Raw genomic sequence first — 18,114 nt, 5'->3', positions numbered from 1 at the left:
TTTATCAGATTACTCTTTTCTCTTTGTCTTTCTACTCTAATATGATTACTTTTTCTCTTAATCTATTTACTCTATTATGGTTATTCTGTTCTCTGTATCTCTTTACTCTGCCTTGGTTACTCTTTTCTCTGCTTAACATATGTATTTAAAGCTTATGTAAATTTCGATATGAATAGTTAGCCTGTCCCAAGTATAGGTTCATTAAGTCTATACTGAAACAGTTTAACTTTTCATATTATACCTAACCCTGGGTGCAACTTAAGAACTAACTATGTTGCTCCTAGTTCGTTTACTAATCTCTGTCTATTTTTCTGTCATTAAAACTTTACGGACTTTTTCTTTGGTTTTTATCTTTTCTTTAAATTTTTATTTTTTATTTATCTTTGCGTCACTAACATGTTATTACCACTCCCTAAGTGTTTTATGAAGGTAATTATGAGATTCTACGCTTAAAGTTATCTTTCTAAAGCTTTTACAGAAAACTGCCTTTTCCGTATTATTTTATTATTTTTATTAAAATATTATTTTTAATTAAATATTATTATTTAATATTTTATTATTATTTATTATTTTATCATTAAATTTTCGAAAATTACCTTGTCTTTACCTTTTAACCTTTAAAATTCACTTTTTACCCTGGTAACTTTTAATATTTCTACTTTAACCACCCTAACTTTCGAAAATTACCAAATAACCCCCCAAACACCAAAATATTTACTTCTTTGCCCTTTCTAAGATCTAAAAGGTGTTCTTCAATGTTCTTCATCACACTCAAAGTGTTCTTCGTGTTCTTCGTAAATTCTTCAGATTCTTTCTTTGTTTTCACCCGTTTTTCACTCTTTTCAGCAACCGATTTTTACCAAAATTCAAAATAAAATTACAGCCACTGAAGCCCCTTATTTCCCACTTGATTTCAACACAAATTCAATGCCAATTTAAGTCCTAGGGTTCATTTTTCCAGCAGCCATGAAGAACACAAATTCAAAGTTGAATATCATCAAATTTCATCAAATTTTCACCAAAATTTCAACAAGAATCACTCATATAAACAATCAATTTCAAGAATAACCAAAACATATCATAATCACACAAATCAAGCACAATCAATCAAGATTAATTTTACCAAACCCTACCTTGATTTGCTGATCCAAATTCGGTTATTCTTTGAAGTGTTCTTAAAGCACTTTTTCCTCCTAAAACACATCAAGAACAACTTTAAAACTCTAAACCATCAACTAAACAAACTTCAGCAGCATCTTAGGAAGGTTATCCTCACCTTAAACGTGCAGGAAATCAAAGATCTTTGGCCCACAAGTCAAGCTAAGCAAGAGATCTAAGGAAGAACATCAAGAAAACACATGTTTAAGCATGTTTCCTTGAAAACCGAATTGAAAGGGGAAAGGAATAGCCATCTCACCTTATTTCCAGCCTCGATAAGTTACATGGTTATGTAGAGGAAGAAGAGAGGATCATTTTGGTGAAATCAGAGTTTTGATTTGAGTTTTAGTTCAGAAGAAATCAAGCTTTGAAGATTAAGTGTTCATGAAAGTTTCTCTCTTTTCTCTCTTGTTATTTTCTACCAAAATGATGAAATGAGACAGCCTTGGAGGTCTTGGGGGTGTAAGGTGAGTTGTGATTGGTTGGCTTGGAGGAGGGTTAAAATAATATTAAAATATCTCAGGTGTACAACTACTAAAACTAGATGTATCGGAACACTTGTAAAAATATCTCTAAAATAATGATAATGTTATACCAGTAAACTGTGAACCCGGTTAAACCGATTTCTTGTTTTTAACTAAAATAGACCAGGTAACCTTATAATATCATTCAAGCATATTCTAATACTAATATAATGATAATATTATACTATTATCTCTCTTCTCTCATGAGTCGAGTCCGGTTCGTCAAACTAAGACTATTTACAAAAACTAGAATCAGAACTCCTAACCGATACGGTTCAAAAACTAGGTTCTTCGCGATTACGTTGTCGGGCTTGTCTTAACTAAGGTCCTGAGTTAAAGATAATATAATGACAATGAGGATTGAGATGCTTGATGATACAAAAGAGGTGTTCCCTTTACTGATCTTTCAGAGAAATCCGTGTCTTCAGAATAGATCTCGCGTACTCGAAAATTAGGATTGTTACAGCTGGCGACACCCTCATTGAGATGGATAAGCCCATCACAAAGAGGAAGATGAAGTATGTGAGAGATCCTACACTTGAACCATAGTAAGAGCCTATGCAGCAGCCTCCACCAAATATCACTGAGATGCCTCAAGGGATGTATTTTCCTTCCCGTGACTTTTGGGATCAAATGAATAGCTCAATAGGAGAGCTAAGATCAAATGTGGAGCAGCTGAGAGTAGATCATAGGGAGCATGCCAGTACCCTCCATGAAATAAGAAAAGATTAAAAATGATTGATGGAGGAGAAACAGACATAAGGACGTGACATAGAGGAGCTCAAACACTATATTAGGTTCTCCAGGGGAAGCAGCAGCCACCATCACTGAGGTTGTTGAGTCCCATTACATCTCTATCTATTTTATTTCTGTTTTCACCAAACTTTTATTGTCTGTTTTCTTTTCTATGTTCATGATCACATCTAGTCTTTCATCCTTTTCTAGTTTTATTTTCTTGTTTTGTTGTGGTTATAAGATATCCTCTGTATCCCTTACCATGCTTAAAAGAAAAAATTTTTATTGAAAAAGAAATAGTGAGATGCATAAGTTTTAAGTATATCGTGAGTTATTCTAATTAATTTGATGTGGTGGCCTTGCATTTACTTTCTGAATGTATGAATTAACAGTGCATGATTGATATTGAAGTTGAGTGTATTGGCTCTTAAAGAACAGTGAGTTTAGAGAAGTATTATTTACTCTCTGAAAAATAAAAAATATTGATTCTTGAAGTAAGAAAAAGTAGCAAAAAAAGAAAAAGAAAAATAAAAAGAGAAAGAAAAGAATGCTCACAAAAGAAAAATAAAAAAAAGCAAGGATCCAAGGCTTTGAGAATCAATGGTTCGGAGGGTTGAAAATTAGCCTGAAAAAGCTTAATTGAGTTGCTATCCCTAACTAAATGCTTGTGTTGTGAAGGTGTCAAGTGAAAAGCTTGAGACTGAGCAGTTAAAGTCGTGATCCAAAGCAAAAGAGTATGCTTAAGAACTCTAGGCACCACTGACTGGGAATTTAAGCAAAGCTAAATTTGAATCCAAAGGGTTCCCCCAATTAAGTGCATGTGGTGTTTGTGTATCTGGTGGTAATACGGGAAAACAAAACGCTTAAAGTCACAGCTAGGCTAAAAAAGGTGCAAAGCACCAAAAAGAAAAAGCTGTGTTCAAGAATCAAGAAGAGCGAAACTAAGAGAATCAATAATATCATCCGGATTCCAGTTCCAAAGGATGTCAATAGTTCTAAACTTCAAAAGAAAATGAGATGCAAAAACTGTTCAGAAGTAAATAGCTAATAGCCCCATTCAATTCTTTGGAACTGAGCTTCAGTGAAAATCCTAAGACTTATTGTATCTTTCTCTTCTTTTTAGTCCTACTTGTTTTTGGTTGCTTGAAGACAAGCAACAGTTTAAGTTCGGTGTTCTGATGAGCGAATATTTTATACACTTTTTGGTACTATTTTCTCAGTGTTTTTAGTATATCTTGTTAAGTTTTATTATGTTTTAGTAGATTTTAGTGTAAATTTTACTTTTTGGATACTACTTTGAGCTTTGATATTTTTGTTGTGATTTTAGGTAAATCTTGGGTGAATTTGGCAAATTTTGGCAAAGTTTGATTCAGAGGCAAAGAAAGCATAGCAGATGCTGTCAGATTCTGACCTTCGTGCATTCAAACGATCATTGCTAGAGCTACAGAGGTCCAAATGATGCGTTCTTAATGGCGTTGGAAAGCTAACTTTCGGAGCTTTCCAGAAATATATAACAGTTTATACTTTTTTTTTTGGAAATGATGACCCAAAATGGGAGTTGAACGCCCATTCTACACCTTTTCTGGCGTTCAACGCCCCAAAAGGACTGAAGCCACTAAGCCAACGTTGAATGCCCAAGACTGGCGTTCAACGCTACAAGGGGAGCAAGGAAACAGCATATCTCCCCCCTAATAGGCGTTCAACGCCCACCCTTTCAAGTTGGACGCCAAGCTCAACCCAAACACTCACCAAGTGGGCCCAGCAGTGGATTTTCGCACCTTTAACCTAGTTTAGTTTTTTTTGTAATTTCTAATTATTATTAATATCTTTTTAGTTTTAGTATTAGTATATATAAGCAAAGATATCCACTGTTTAGGATCTTCTCCACCACATTTGAACCTTATACATTATTCTCTGTACAGTGTGAGCAACTAAACCTCCTAGGTTAAGGTTACAATCTCTACTGATTCCTATGGATTAATAATATTACTGTTCTATTTCAATATATATTTGATTCTATTCTATGATGCATTTTCGTCCTTCATCCTTATGAATCTAGGGTAGAACGGAAGTATGGCCCTTTATTCTATATGAGTTCTTGCGAGTCCTGACCCGGATAGTATTGAGTTATAGCTTGAGACTGCATCACAGGTTCCAAGAGAGTATTTAGGCTAATTGGGATATGTGACATATAATCCCGTTATTTATGGGTAAATGAGGTCTCTGTGGCGCTAAGGCTAGAATCATAAAGCATCATTCTCTGATCCGGAAGATCCGACCTTGTCTGTGCATTTTGAGTAGGATCAACAAAAGGAGAATGGATTGCTCGGACTTCATCCTTGGCTATAGTGAAGCACTATTAGCTAACTTAATGAGAAGACATGAGTTACTCAAATACGGTGTGGAGCTATGGTTTAAGGGAGATTAACTTGATGAGAGGACATGAGTTAATCACTTACAGCCTTGCCATTGAATGAATAATTCATTATTGAAGTAATCAGTAAGAAAAGTTAATCCAGAAAGATAAAGCATCTCCAAAGCCTTAACTGATTTATCATAATTATTTCTTCATTATTTCTTTATTGCTTTCTCTACTCATCTTATGCGCATTCAACAACAACCATGTTTTCTATTCGCCTGACTAAGATCTGCAGGATAACCACAGCTTTCTCAATCCAGCAATCCTCGTGGGATTCGACCCTCACTCTGAGGTATTACTTGGATGACCCAGTGCACTTGCCGGTTCAGTTGTGCAAGTCACAAATTCGCATACCAGTGGGATTGCTGGACGGGAAGCTTCGCCAGTCCCAGGTGGATGTCGGGAAGCTGAAGAAGAAGCTGGAGGCAGCAGAGACAGCTCGTCTAAAGGTAGTTAAGGATGCCGAGGATTTTGAGGCAAGCTCCTCCATCTTTCCGAGGTAGAGACTTCGCTTCTTACCCAGCTGGGGGTGAACAGAAGCGGGCCTCAGATGTCGAGTCCACGGTCGTCGTCCTGCTTGCCGAGGTAGACACTTTGTGGGATGAGGCGGCGAAGATGAAGAAGGAAAAATGGACGTTGTTAGAGGATGTTAAGGGCACGATTTTGGTAGCCGAGGAGACTATGAGGGTCCAAGCCTTAGTCCTTGCTCTAGGTGTGGACGTATCTGTGATGGGAGCGTTCAAGACCGTCAAGGATAGCCAAATCGTGGATTTGGAGTGACTTTAAAATATTTTGTCAAATTTGTAAGCCATTTTGGCATAACTTTAATTTTGGTTTGTAAGTTGTTTGTTCGGCCATTACTGTTTGCTATTTTGGGGCCGTTTAGGCTGTTTACTCACGTTTTATGAATACTATGTGGTCTCTTGGTGGACCATTTATAAGTAGTGGGCCTCTTGGTAGGCAGTGTTAAATACTTGTTTTTTTTTATTTTGGATATTCATGTTTTTGGCCTCGGGGGTAATCGGTCCCTGGGGGTTGCCGCGTTTGGTTCATGCCATCGGATAGGACAATGCTTTGAAAAATGAATTTTATTTAAAGTTTAGGCCTCATTTAAACCTCTCGATGTTGGTAGGAAAGAGTGCCTGATAAGGAAAAATATGCAATGAAACAATTTAAACAATAAACAAAAATGAAAATAAAAGACAATCTAAACCACCTTGATCTCGTCGCTTGGAAGGATGCTCCTACGTATAATAGCGCCGTAAGTTGGTGGCATTCTAAGATCTCGGGAGCTCGGTCCCATCTAGTCTTTCGAGCTTGTAGGCTCCTTTTCTGATTACCATCTTGATTTGATAGGGGCCTGGTGCACGAAATTGTGATCATCAATGGCGTCAACAACTTGGTACGCACAATTGTAATCTCAACTCTTTTTCACAATTCCGCACAACTAACCAGCAAGTGTATTGGGTCGTCCAAGTAATAAACCTTACGTGAGTAAGGGTCGATCACACGGAGATTGTTGGCTTGAAGCAAGCAATGGTCATCTTGTAAATCTCAGTCAGGCGGATTCAAATGGTTATGAAGTTTAAGATAATTAAAAGATGAATAAAACATAAAATAAGATAGAGATACTTATGTAATTCATTGGTGAGAATTTCAGATAAGCGTATGGAGATGCTTTGCCCCTTCTGAATCTCTGCTTTCCTATTGCTTCCATCCAATCATTCATACTCCTTTCCATGGCAAGCTTTATGTTGGGTTTCACCGTTGTCAATGGCTACCTCCCGTCCTCTCAGTGAAAATGGTCCAAATGCGCTGTCACCGCATGGCTAATCATATGTCGGTTCTCGATCATATTGGAATAGGATCCATTGATCCTTTTGCGTCTGTCACTACGCCCAACACTCGCAAGTTTGAAGCTCATCACAGTCATCCCTTCCCAGATCCTACTCGGAATACCACAGACAAGGTTTAGACTTTTCGGATCTCAGGAATGGCCGCCAATAGTTCTAGCCTATACCACGAAGGTTCCAGTCTTAGATTAAAAATCCAAGAGATACACATTCAAGCTTGTTTACATGTAGAACGGAAGTGGTTGTCAGAAACACATTCATAGGTGAGAATGGTGATGAGTGTCACAGATCATCACATTCATCAAGTTGAAGAACGAGTGTATATCTTAGAGAAGAGATAGGCTTGAGTTGAATAGAAAAACAATAGTACTTTGCATTAATTCATGAGGAACAGCAGAGCTCCACACCTTAATCTATGGGGTGTAGAAACTCCACCGTTGAAAATACAAAAGTGATAATGGTGTTCATTGGCTTCGGCCCCAGAGGGGGAACCAGAAGAACCAAGATGAAAATATAATAGTAAAAGGTCCTATTTATAGAGAACTAGTAGCCTAGGGTTACAGAAATAAGTAATTAATGCAGAAATCTTCTTCCGGTCCCACTTGGTGTGTCCTTGGGCTGAGCATTGAAGCTTTCACATGTAGAGACTTTTCTTGGAGTTAAACGCCAGCTTTTGTGCCAGTTTGCACGTTTAACTCCAGCTTTTATGCCAGTTCTGGCGTTTTGACGCCAGAATTTTTATGCTGACTTGGAATGCCGATTTGGGCCATCAAATCTCAAGCAAAGTACGGACTATTATATATTGCTGAAAAGCCCAGGATGTCTAATTTGCAACGCAATTGAGAGCGTGCTAATTGGGCTTCTGTAGCTCCAGAAAATCTACTTCGAGTGTAGAGAGGTCAGAATCCAACAACATCTGCAGTCCTTTTTCAGCCTCTGAATCAGATTTTTGCTCAAGTCCCTCAATTTCAGCCAGAAAATACCTGAAATCACAGAAAAACACAAAAAATCATAGTAAAGTCCAGAAATGTGATTTTTATTTAAAAACTAATAAAAATATAATAAAAAGTAACTAAAATATACTAAAAACATACTAAAAACAATGCCAAAAAGCGTATAAATTATCCGCTCATCACAACACTAAACTTAAATTGTTGCTTGTTCCCAAGCAACTAAAAACAAAGTAGGATAAAAATAATAGAATATACAATGAATTCCAAAAACATCTATGAAGATCAGTCTTAATTAGATGAGCGGGGCTATTAGCTTTTTGCTTCTGAACAGTTTTGTTATCTCACTTTATCCTTTGAAGTTCAGAATGATTGGCATCTATAGGAACTCAAAATTCAGATAGTGTTATTGATTCTCCTAGTTCAATATGTTGATTCTTGAACATAGCTACTTTATGAGTCTTGGTCGTGACCCTAAGCATTTTGTTTTCCAGTATTACCACCAGATACATAAATGCCACAGACACATAACTGGGTGAACCTTTTCAGATTGTGAGTCAGCTTTGTTAGAGTCCCCAATTAGAGGTGTCCAGAGCTCTTAAGCACACTCTTATTGCTTTAGACCACGACTTTAACCGCTCAGTCTCAAGTTTTCACTTGACACCTTCACGCCACAAGGACATGGTTAGGGACAGCTTGGTTTAGCCGCTTAGGCCAGGATTTTATTCTTGTGGGGCCTCCTATCCACTGATGCTCAAAGCCTTGGATCCTTTTTATTTTACCCTTGCCTTTTGGTTTAAAGGGTTATTGACTTTTTCTGCTTGCTTTTTCTTTCTCTTTTTTCTTTTTTTCTTTATTTTTGCCTCTTTTTTTTCGCATATATTTTTTTCTCCGAGCTTTTCACTGCTTTTTCTTGCTTCAAGAATAATTTTTATGATTTTTCAGATTATCAATAATATTTTTCCTTTTCCATTATTCTTTCAAGTGCCAACAATTTTAACATTCATGAACAACAAATTCAAAAATATGCACTATTCAATCATTCATTCAGAAAAACAAAAAGTATTGCTACCACATCAAAATAATTAATCTATTTTGAAATTCAAAATTCATGTACTTCTTTTTCTTTTTGCAATTAAAAACATTTTTCATTTAAGAAAGGTGATGGATTCATAGGACATTTATAGCTTAAAGGCATAGACACTTAGACACTAGTGATCATGTAATAAGACACAAACATAAATAACCATAAAGCATAAAAATTCAAAAAACAGAAAATAAAGAACAAGGAAATTAAAGAACGGGTCCACCTTAGTGAAGGCGGCTTGTTCTTCCTCTTGAAGATCTTATGGAGTGCTTGAGCTCGTCAATGTCTCTTCCTTTCCTTTGTTGCTCCTCCCTCATGACTCTTTGGTCTTCTCTAATTTCATGGAGGAGGATAGAATGCTCTTGGTGCTCCACCCTTAGTTGTCCCATATTGAAACTTAATTCTCCTAGGGAGGTGTTGATTTGCTCCTAATAATTTTGTGGAGGAAAATGCATCCCTTGAGGCATCTTAGGGATTTCATGATGAGGAATTTCCTCATGCTCTTGTCCATGAGTGGACTCTCTTATTTGCTCCATCCTTTTCTTAGTGATGGGCTTGTCCTCATCAATGAGGATGTCTTCTTCTATGTCAATTCCAGCTGAATTGCAAAGGTGACAAATGAGATGAGGGAAGGCTAACCTTGCCAAAGTAGAGGACTTGTCCGCCACCTTGTAGAGTTCTAGGGATATAACCTCATGAACTTCTACTTCCTTTCCGATCATGATGCTATGGATCATGATAGCCCGGTCTATAGTAACTTCAGACTGGTCGCTAGTAGGAATGATTGAGCGTTGGATGAACTCCAACCATCTCCTAGCCACGGGCTTGAGGTCATGCCTTCTTAGTTGAACCGGCTTTCCTCTTGAATCTCTCTTCCATTGAGCGCCCTCTTCACAAATATGTATGAGGACTTAGTCCAACCTTTGATCAAAGTTGACCTTTCTAGTGTAGGGCGTGCATCTCCTTGCATCATGGGCAAGTTGAATGCCAACCTTATATTTTCCGGACTAAAATCTAAGCATTTCCCCCGGACCATTGTAAGCCAATTCTTTGGGTCCGGGTTCACAATTTGATCATGGTTCTTGGTGATCTATGCATTGGCATAAAACTCTTGAACCATTAAGATTCCGACTTGTTGAATGGGGTTGGTGAGAATTTCCCAACCTCTTCTTCGAATCTCATGTCGGATCTCTGGATATTCACCCTTTTTGAGTTTGAAAGGGACCTCGGGGATCACCTTCTTCTTGGCCACAACTTCATAAAAGTGGTCTTGATGCACCCTTGAGATGGATCTCTCCATCTCCCATGACTCGGAGGTGGAAGCTTTTGCCTTCCCTTTCCTCTTTCTAGAGGTTTCTCTGGCCTTAGGTGCCATAATTGGTTATGGAAAAACAAAAAGCAACGCTTTTACCACACCAAACTTAGAAAGTTTGCTTGTCCTCGAGCAAAAGAAGAAAGAAGAGAGTAGAAAAAAGAAGAAATAGAGGAGATGGAGGGGGTTTTGTGGTTCGGCCAAGGGGGAGAAGTAGTAGTTATGTTGTGTGAAAATGAAGGAGTGAAGACGGGTTTATATAGGAGTGGAGAAAGGGGTAGGGTTCGGCCATGTATGGGTGGGTTTGGGAGGGAAAGTGGTTTGAATTTGAATGGTGAGGTAGGTGGGGTTTTAGGATGGATGGATTGGGATTGGTGAAGAGATTATGGAGAAGAGGGTAGGATTTGATAGGTGAGGGATTTTTGGGGAAGAGGTATTGAGGTGATTGGTGAAGGGTATTTGGGGAAGGTGTGAAGAAGAGAGAGAGAGAGATAAGGTAGGTGGGGATCCTGTGGGGTCCACAGATCCTGTGGTGTCAAGGATTTCTCATCCCTGCACCATGTTGGCGTGTAAACGCCCCCTTGATTGCCAAGCCTGGCGTTAAACGCCAGGTTTCTGCCCATTTCTGGCGTTAAACGCCAGTTCTGTGCCCCTTTTTGGCATTAAACGCTAGCTTTGTGCCCCTTTCTGGTGTTAAACGCCAATTTGGTGCCCATTTCTGGCGTTAAACGCCCAGAATGGTGCCAGACTGGGCGTTTAACGCTCATTCTGCTACCCTTACTGGCGTTTAAACGCCAGTAAGCTTCTCTTCCATGGTGTGCTATTTTTAATACTGTTTTTCATTTTGTTTTTGCTTTTTTAGTTATTTTTGTGACTTCACATGATCATCAACCTACAGAAAACATAAAATAACAATGGAAAAGAAATAGATATAATAAAATTGGGTTGCCTCCTAACAAGCGCTTCTTTAATGTCAATAGCTTGAGAGTGGACTCTCATGGAGCCTCACAGATACTCAGAGTATGATCATGACCTCCCAACACCAAACTTAGGGTTTGAATGTGGGGGCTCTATTAGACTTTGCATTGAGAGAAGCTTTTCATGCTTCTTCTCCATGTCTACAGAGGGAGATCCTTGAGCTTTAAACACAAGCGAGTCCTCATTCACTTGAAGGACCAATTCTCTTCTGTCAACATCAATCACAGCTTTTGCTGTGGCTAGGAAGGGTCTGCCAAGGATGATGGATTCATCCATACACTTCCCAATGTCTAGGATTATAAAATCAGCAGGGATGTAGTGGCCTTCAACCTTTACCAAGACATCCTCTTCAATTCCATAAACCTGTTTCCTTGAATTATCTGCCATCTCTTGTGAGATTCTTGCAGCTTGTACCTCAAGGATCTCTAGCTTCTCCATCACAGAGAGTGGCATGAGGTTTATACTTGACCCCAGGTCACACAGAGCCTTCTCAAAGGTCATGGTGCCTATGGTACAAGGTATTGAGAACTTTTCAGGATCCTGTCTCTTCTGAGGTAAGCTCTGCCTAGTCAAGTCATCCAGTTCTTTGGTGAGCAAGGAGGGTTCATCCTCCCAAGTCTCATTACCAAATAACTTGGTATTTAGCTTCATGATTGCTGCAAGGTACTTAGCAACTTGCTCTTCAGTAACATCTTCATCCTCTTCAGAGGAAGAATACTCATCAGAGCTCATGAATGGCAGGAGGAAATTCAATGGAATCTCTATGGTCTCTGTATGAGCCTCAGATTCCCATGGTTCCTCATTAGGGAACTCCTTGGAGGCCAGTGGACGTCCATTGAGGTCTTCTTCAGTGGAAATCACTGCCTTTCCCTCCTCTATGCATTCAGCCATGTGGGACGTGTTTATGGCCTTGCATTCTCTCTTTGGGTTCTCTTCTGTATTGCTTGGGAGAGTACGAGGAGGGAGTTCAGTAATCCTTTTACTCAGCTGACCCACTTGTGCCTCTAAATTTCTAATGGAGGACCTTGTTTCAGTCATGAAACTTTGAGTGGTTTTAGATAGATCAGAGATTATGGATGCTAATTCAGATTGGCTCTGCTTAGAATTCTCTATTTGTTGCTAAGAAGATGATGAAAAAGGCTTGCTATTGCTAAACCTATTTCTTCCACCATTACTGTTGTTGAAGCCTTGTTGAGGCCTCTGTTGGTCCTTCCATGAGAGATTTGGATGATTTTTCCATGAAGGATTATAGGTGTTTCTATAGGGTTCTCCCATGTAATTCACCTCTTCCATTGCTGGGTTCTCAGGATCATAAGCTTCTTCTTCAGATGAAGCTTCTTTGGTACTGCCTGTTGCTGCTTGCATTTCAGACAGACTCTGAGAAATCATATTGACTTGCTGAGTAAATATTTTGTTCTGAGCCAATATGGCATTTAGAGTATCAATCTCAAGAACTCCTTTCTTCTGATTTGTTCCATTATTCACAGGATTCCTTTCAGAAGTGTACATGAATTGGTTATTTTCAACTATTTCAATGAGTTCACGAGCTTCTGCAGGCGTCTTCTTCAGATGAAGAGATCCTCCAGTAGAGCTGTCCAATGACATCTTGGACAGTTCAGACAGACAATCATAGAAGATACCTATGATGCTCCATTCAGAAAGCATGTCAGAAGGACACCTTCTGATCAATTGCTTGTATCTTTCCCAAGCTTCATAGAGGGATTCACCTTCCTTCTGTCTGAAGGTCTGGACTTCTACTCTAAGCTTACTCAATTTTTGAGGTGGGAAGAATTTGGCAAGAAAAGCACTAACCAGCTTTTCCCAAGAGTTCAGGCTTTCCTTAGGTTGTGAATCCAACCATGTTCTAGCTCTGTCTCTTACAGCAAAGGGAAAAAGCATAAGCCTGTAGACCTTGGGATCAACCCCATTGGTCTTGACAGTGTCACAGATTTGCAAGAATTCAGCCAAGACCTGATGAGGATCTTCCAATGGAAGTCCATGAAATTTGCAATTCTGTTGCATCAGAGAAACTAATTGAGGCTTAAGCTCAAAGTTGTTTGCTCCAATAGCAGGGATAGAGATGCTTCTCCCATATAAGTTGGGAGTAGGTGCAGTAAAGTCACCAAGCACCTTCCTTGCATTGTTGGCATTGTTGTTATTTTCGGCTGCCATGACTTCTTTTTGTTTGAAAATTTCTGTTAGGTCCTCTACAGAGAGTTGTGCTTTAGCTTCTATTAGCTTTCTCTTCAAGGTCCTTTCAGGTTCAGGATCAGCTTCAACAAGAATGCCTTTGTCCTTGCTCCTGCTCATATGAAAGAGAGGAGAAAAAAGTATGGAATCCTCTATGTCACAGTATAGAGATTCCTTGAGATGTCAGAGGAAAAGAAGAATAGAAGGAGGAGGTAGAAAGGAGAGAATTCGAACTTATAGAGAGAGGGAGTCCGAATTGCACATTGAGGAAGAGTGCTAGTCCCTTAAATAGAAGAAGGTGAGAAGGGGGAAAAAGAATTTTCGAAAATAAATTTTGAAAGATTTTGAAATAATTAAAAGAAATTTTGAAAATTTGATAAATGATTTTCGAAAATTAAAATTGAGAAAGTAATTAAGTGATTTTTAAAAAAATTTGAAATCAGAAACAAAAAAAAGATATGATTGAAAATTATTTTGAAAAAGATGTGATTGAGAGGATATGATTGAAAATCAATTTAAAAAAGAAATTTTAAAATTAAAGTTGATTACTTGACTAACACGAAATTAAAAGACATGATTCTAGAATTTAAAATTTGATCCTTTCTTAATAGGTAAGTAACAACTTGAAAATTTTGAATTAAATCATTAATTGTAGCAAAGATTTTAGAAAATACAAAAAAATGGAAAGAATTTGATTTTGAAAAGATATGATTGAAAAGATATGATTTGAAAAAGATTTGATTTTGAAAAATTATGAAAATTTGAAAAAGATTTGAATTAAAAACAAAATCTTCCCTCCTGTGCCATCCTGGCGTTAAACGCCCAAAATGGTATCCATTCTGGCGTTTAACGCCCAAAATACTACCCTTTTGGGCGTTTAACGCCCAGCCAGGTACCCTGGCTGGCGTTTAAACGCCAGTTTTCCTTCCTCACTGGGCGTTTTCAACGCCCAGCTTTTTCTGTGTAATTCCTCTGTTGCATGTTCTGAATCTTCAATTCTCTGTGTTATTGACTTGAAAAGACATAATTTTGAATTTTTTTTTGAATTTTTAATGATGAAAAATAATCAAAATGCAACTAATCATGAAAACTAAGATCAAACAAACAATGCATGCAAGACACCAAACTTAGAAATTTTCATATTAGAGACACTAACAAATTGAGAATGCATATGAGAAACAACAAAACACACAAAACAAGAGAATTTAAAGATCAGAGCAAGGAAATCATCAAGAATAACTTGAAGATTAATGAAGAACATAATGCCTATATTCGAAAAATGCGAGGAAATAAATAAAACATGCAGGACACCAAACTTAAAAATTGACACTAGACTCAAATAAGAAACACAAAATTTTTGGTTTTTTATGATTTTATTAAATTTTTTTTGTAAAATTTTTTTTTTGAAAATTAATTGGAAGAAGAGAAAGTAAGGAATTCAAGTTTTTAATGAGAATTTCCGGAATCATGCAATGTTAGTCTAAAACTCCGGTCCAGGAATTAGACATGGCTTACTAGCTAGCCAAGCCTTCAATGAAAGCTTCAGTCTAAAACACTAGACATGGCCAATGGCCAGCCAAGCTTTAGTAGATCATTACTTTCAATAGCAAAATTGATAGAAATCAACAAGCTCTTGTGATGATAAGTTGAAACCTCGGTCCAAAAGTTTAGACATGGTTTCACAACCAGCCAGACTTCAACAAATCATCATGAAACTCTAGAATTCATTCTTAAAAACTCTGAAGAATAGAATAGAAATATTATTTTTTTTCTTTTTTTTCCGAAAATAAAAAGTAAAAAGCTTAAACATAAAATAAAATTACCTAATCTGAGCAACAAGATGAACCATCAGTTGTCCAAACTCGAACAATCCCCGGCAACGGCGCCAAAAACTTGGTTGCGCGGGGATTGTTTGTTCCCCGGCAACGGCGCCAAAAACTTGGTGCCCGAAATTGTGATCATCAATGGCACCAACAACTTGGTACACACAATAGAGATACTTATGTAATTCATTGGTGAGAATTTCAAATAAGCGTATGGAGATGCTTTGCCCCTTTTGAATCTCTGCTTTCCTATTACTTCCATAAAATCATTCATACTACTTTCCATGGCAAGCTTTATGTTGGGTTTCACCGTTGTCAATGGCTACCTCCCGTCCTCTCAGTGAAAATGGTCCAAATGCGCTGTCACCGCACGACTAATCATCTGTCGGTTCTCGATCATGTTGGAATAGGATCCATTGATCCTTTTGCGTGTGTCACTACGCCCAACACTCACGAGTTTGAAGCTCGTCACAGTCATCCCTTCCCAGATCCTACTCGGAATACCACAGACAAGGTTTAGACTTTTCGGATCTCAGGAATGGCCGCCAATAGTTCTAGCCTATACCACGAAGGTTCCAGTCTTAGATTAGAAACCCAAGAGATACACATTCAAGCTTGTTTGTATGTAGAACGGAAGTGGTTGTCAGGCACGCGTTCATAGGTGAGAATGGTGATGAGTGTCACGGATCATCACATTCATCAAGTTGAAGAACGAGTGTATATCTTAGAGAAGAAATAGGCTTGAGTTGAATAGAAAAATAATAGTACTTTGCATTAATTCATGAGGAACAGCAGAGCTCCTCACCTTAATCTATGGGGTGTAAAAACTCCACCGTTGAAAATACAAAAGTGATAATGGTGTTCATTGGCTTCGGCCCCAGAGGGGTAACCAGAAGAACCAAGATGAAAATACAATAGTAAAAGGTCCTATTTATAGAGAACTAGTAGCCTAAGGTTACAGAAATAAGTAATTAATGCAGAAATCTTCTTCCGGGCCCACTTGGTGTGTGCTTGGGCTGAGTATTGAAGCTTTCACATGTAGAGACTTTTCTTGGAGTTAAACGCCAGCTTTTGTGCCACTTTGGGCGTTTAACTCTAGCTTTTATGCCAGTTCTGGCGTTTTGACGCCAGAATTTTTATGCTAACTTGGAACGCCGGTTTGGGCCATCAAATCTCGGGCAAAGTATGGATTATTATATATTGCTGGAAAGCCCAGGATGTCTACCTTTCAAAGCAATTGAGAGCGCGCCAATTGGGCTTCTGTAGCTCCAGAAAATCTACTTTGAGTGCAGGGAGGTCAGAATCCAACAACATCTGCAGTCCTTTTTCAGCCTCTGAATTAGGTTTTTGCTCAAGTCCCTCAATTTCAGCCAGAAAATACCTGAAATCACAGAAAAACACACAAACTCATAGTAAAGTCCAAAAATGTGATTTTTATTTAAAAACTAATAAAAATATAATAAAAAGTAACTAAAATATGCTAAAAAGAATGCCAAAAAGCGTATAGATTATCCGCTCATCAGGGCCCTCCCAGTTGGGTGTGAGCTTTCGTTCACTAGGAGTGGGGAGACCATTGTCATTTCATTGTAAGACGAGGTATCCTGGTTCAATGTCCCCTCGTACCATGCTGCGATTGTATCTTAGGCTTACTCTCTATTTTAGGGCTAGCTCCCGTAGGTGTGCTATACTCCTGACCTCGTCTGCGAGGTCCCGTTCTGCTTCTTTGTCATTTCTTCCCATGGTTCTCTGTGGGCTGGGGTCCCCTACTTCTACCAGGATGATGGCCTCCAGACCATATGTTTGCCAAAAGGTGTCTCTTCTATCGAAGTTTGAGGGGAGGTCCGGTACGACCAGATGACGGATCCAAGTTCCTTGATGCGTGAGCATCTTATACCCTTTTTCCTAGTATTTTCTAGTTGTTTTTAGTTAGATTTTATTAAGTTTTATTATATTTTAGTTTAAAAATCCTCTTTGGATGCTACTTTGAGTGTTTATAGTGTTTTTATGATTTCAGGTGAATTTCGGGCAAATTTGGCAAAGTTTTGTGCAACAACGAAGAAAGGATAGTAGATGCTGTCAACCCTGATCTCCTTACATTTCAACGAGCATAACTTGAGCTACAAAGGTCCAATTGACGCGGTCTTAATGGCTTTAGAAATCCAACTTCTAGAGCTTTCCAATGATATATAATATTCTATACTTTTCTTCCGAAATCACTGCCAAAGCTGGTGCTAAACACTGAGCCTGGCGTTTAGCACCGAAGAGGGACAGAACCAGCGCTGAACACCCATCGGAACGCCAGAACTACCCACTCTCAGTGCTGAACACCCATTTTGGCACTGAACGCCAGCAGGGGGCCATAATTAGCATCGTCACACTCCCCTTTGGGCATTTAACGCCCATTGTTGAAGTAAAACGCCCCTAGCAGCCCGAATCACTCCTCTTTAGGCCTCTCAAGTGGATTTAGCACCTTTTAGCCTATTTTATTTTCTTTTTGTAATTTTTAATTTCAAACAATATCTTTGAGGTTTAGAATTCAATATTTTATTTTAGTTTCAAATCAAAAGATTTGATTTGATCTAGATTTGATTTTGTTTTGATTTTGAATTCTAGGTTTAGTTTTAGAGGTTTTTACTATAAATAGGGGACTGCCTTCCTCCCCAGGGGACACATTCAATCTCTCCTCTGGGAGGGAGACTCCTCACTTCTGCATTTTTCCTCTGTAAGTTATGAGCAACTAAACCTCTTGGTTAAGGTTATGAGCTCTGTTTATTTCTATGGATTAGTACTATTACTTTTCTATTTTAATATACGTTTGATTCAATTCTAAGGTGTGTCTCGTTCTTAATCTAATGAAACTGGATGGTACGGAAGTATGACCCTTTTTCTACATGAGTTCCGATGAAACTCTGACCTAGGTCACCTGAACTACAGCTTGAGAACACACCTCTTTGACGGCTAATCCACAACTCGTTGGGGGACATGGAACATCTGTTCAGCCAGAATCTGGGGTGATTAGGGCCTTTGTGGTATAAACTAGTTTTCTGAACTTCACCCTCCAATTCGAATTGAATGACCACTGGCC

At 38.5% G+C, this 18,114-nt stretch overlaps 1 non-coding gene across 1 annotated transcript; it reads left to right on the top strand.

Annotated features, from left to right (window-relative positions):
* The first annotated feature begins 12,675 nt into the window (after positions 1-12,675).
* LOC148564750 (small nucleolar RNA R71) lies at positions 12,676-12,783 on the top strand. Its single transcript, XR_015884593.1, has one exon. It is a non-coding gene; the product is annotated as a small nucleolar RNA R71 (small nucleolar RNA).
* The last annotated feature ends 5,331 nt before the right edge of the window (positions 12,784-18,114 follow it).

Source organism: Arachis ipaensis, chromosome B5, assembly GCF_059453495.1.
Source record: "Arachis ipaensis isolate K30076 ecotype BB chromosome B5, ASM5945349v1, whole genome shotgun sequence".
NCBI classification, from domain to species: domain Eukaryota; kingdom Viridiplantae; phylum Streptophyta; class Magnoliopsida; order Fabales; family Fabaceae; genus Arachis; species Arachis ipaensis.
This window is presented reverse-complemented; position numbering and strand designations above follow the sequence as displayed.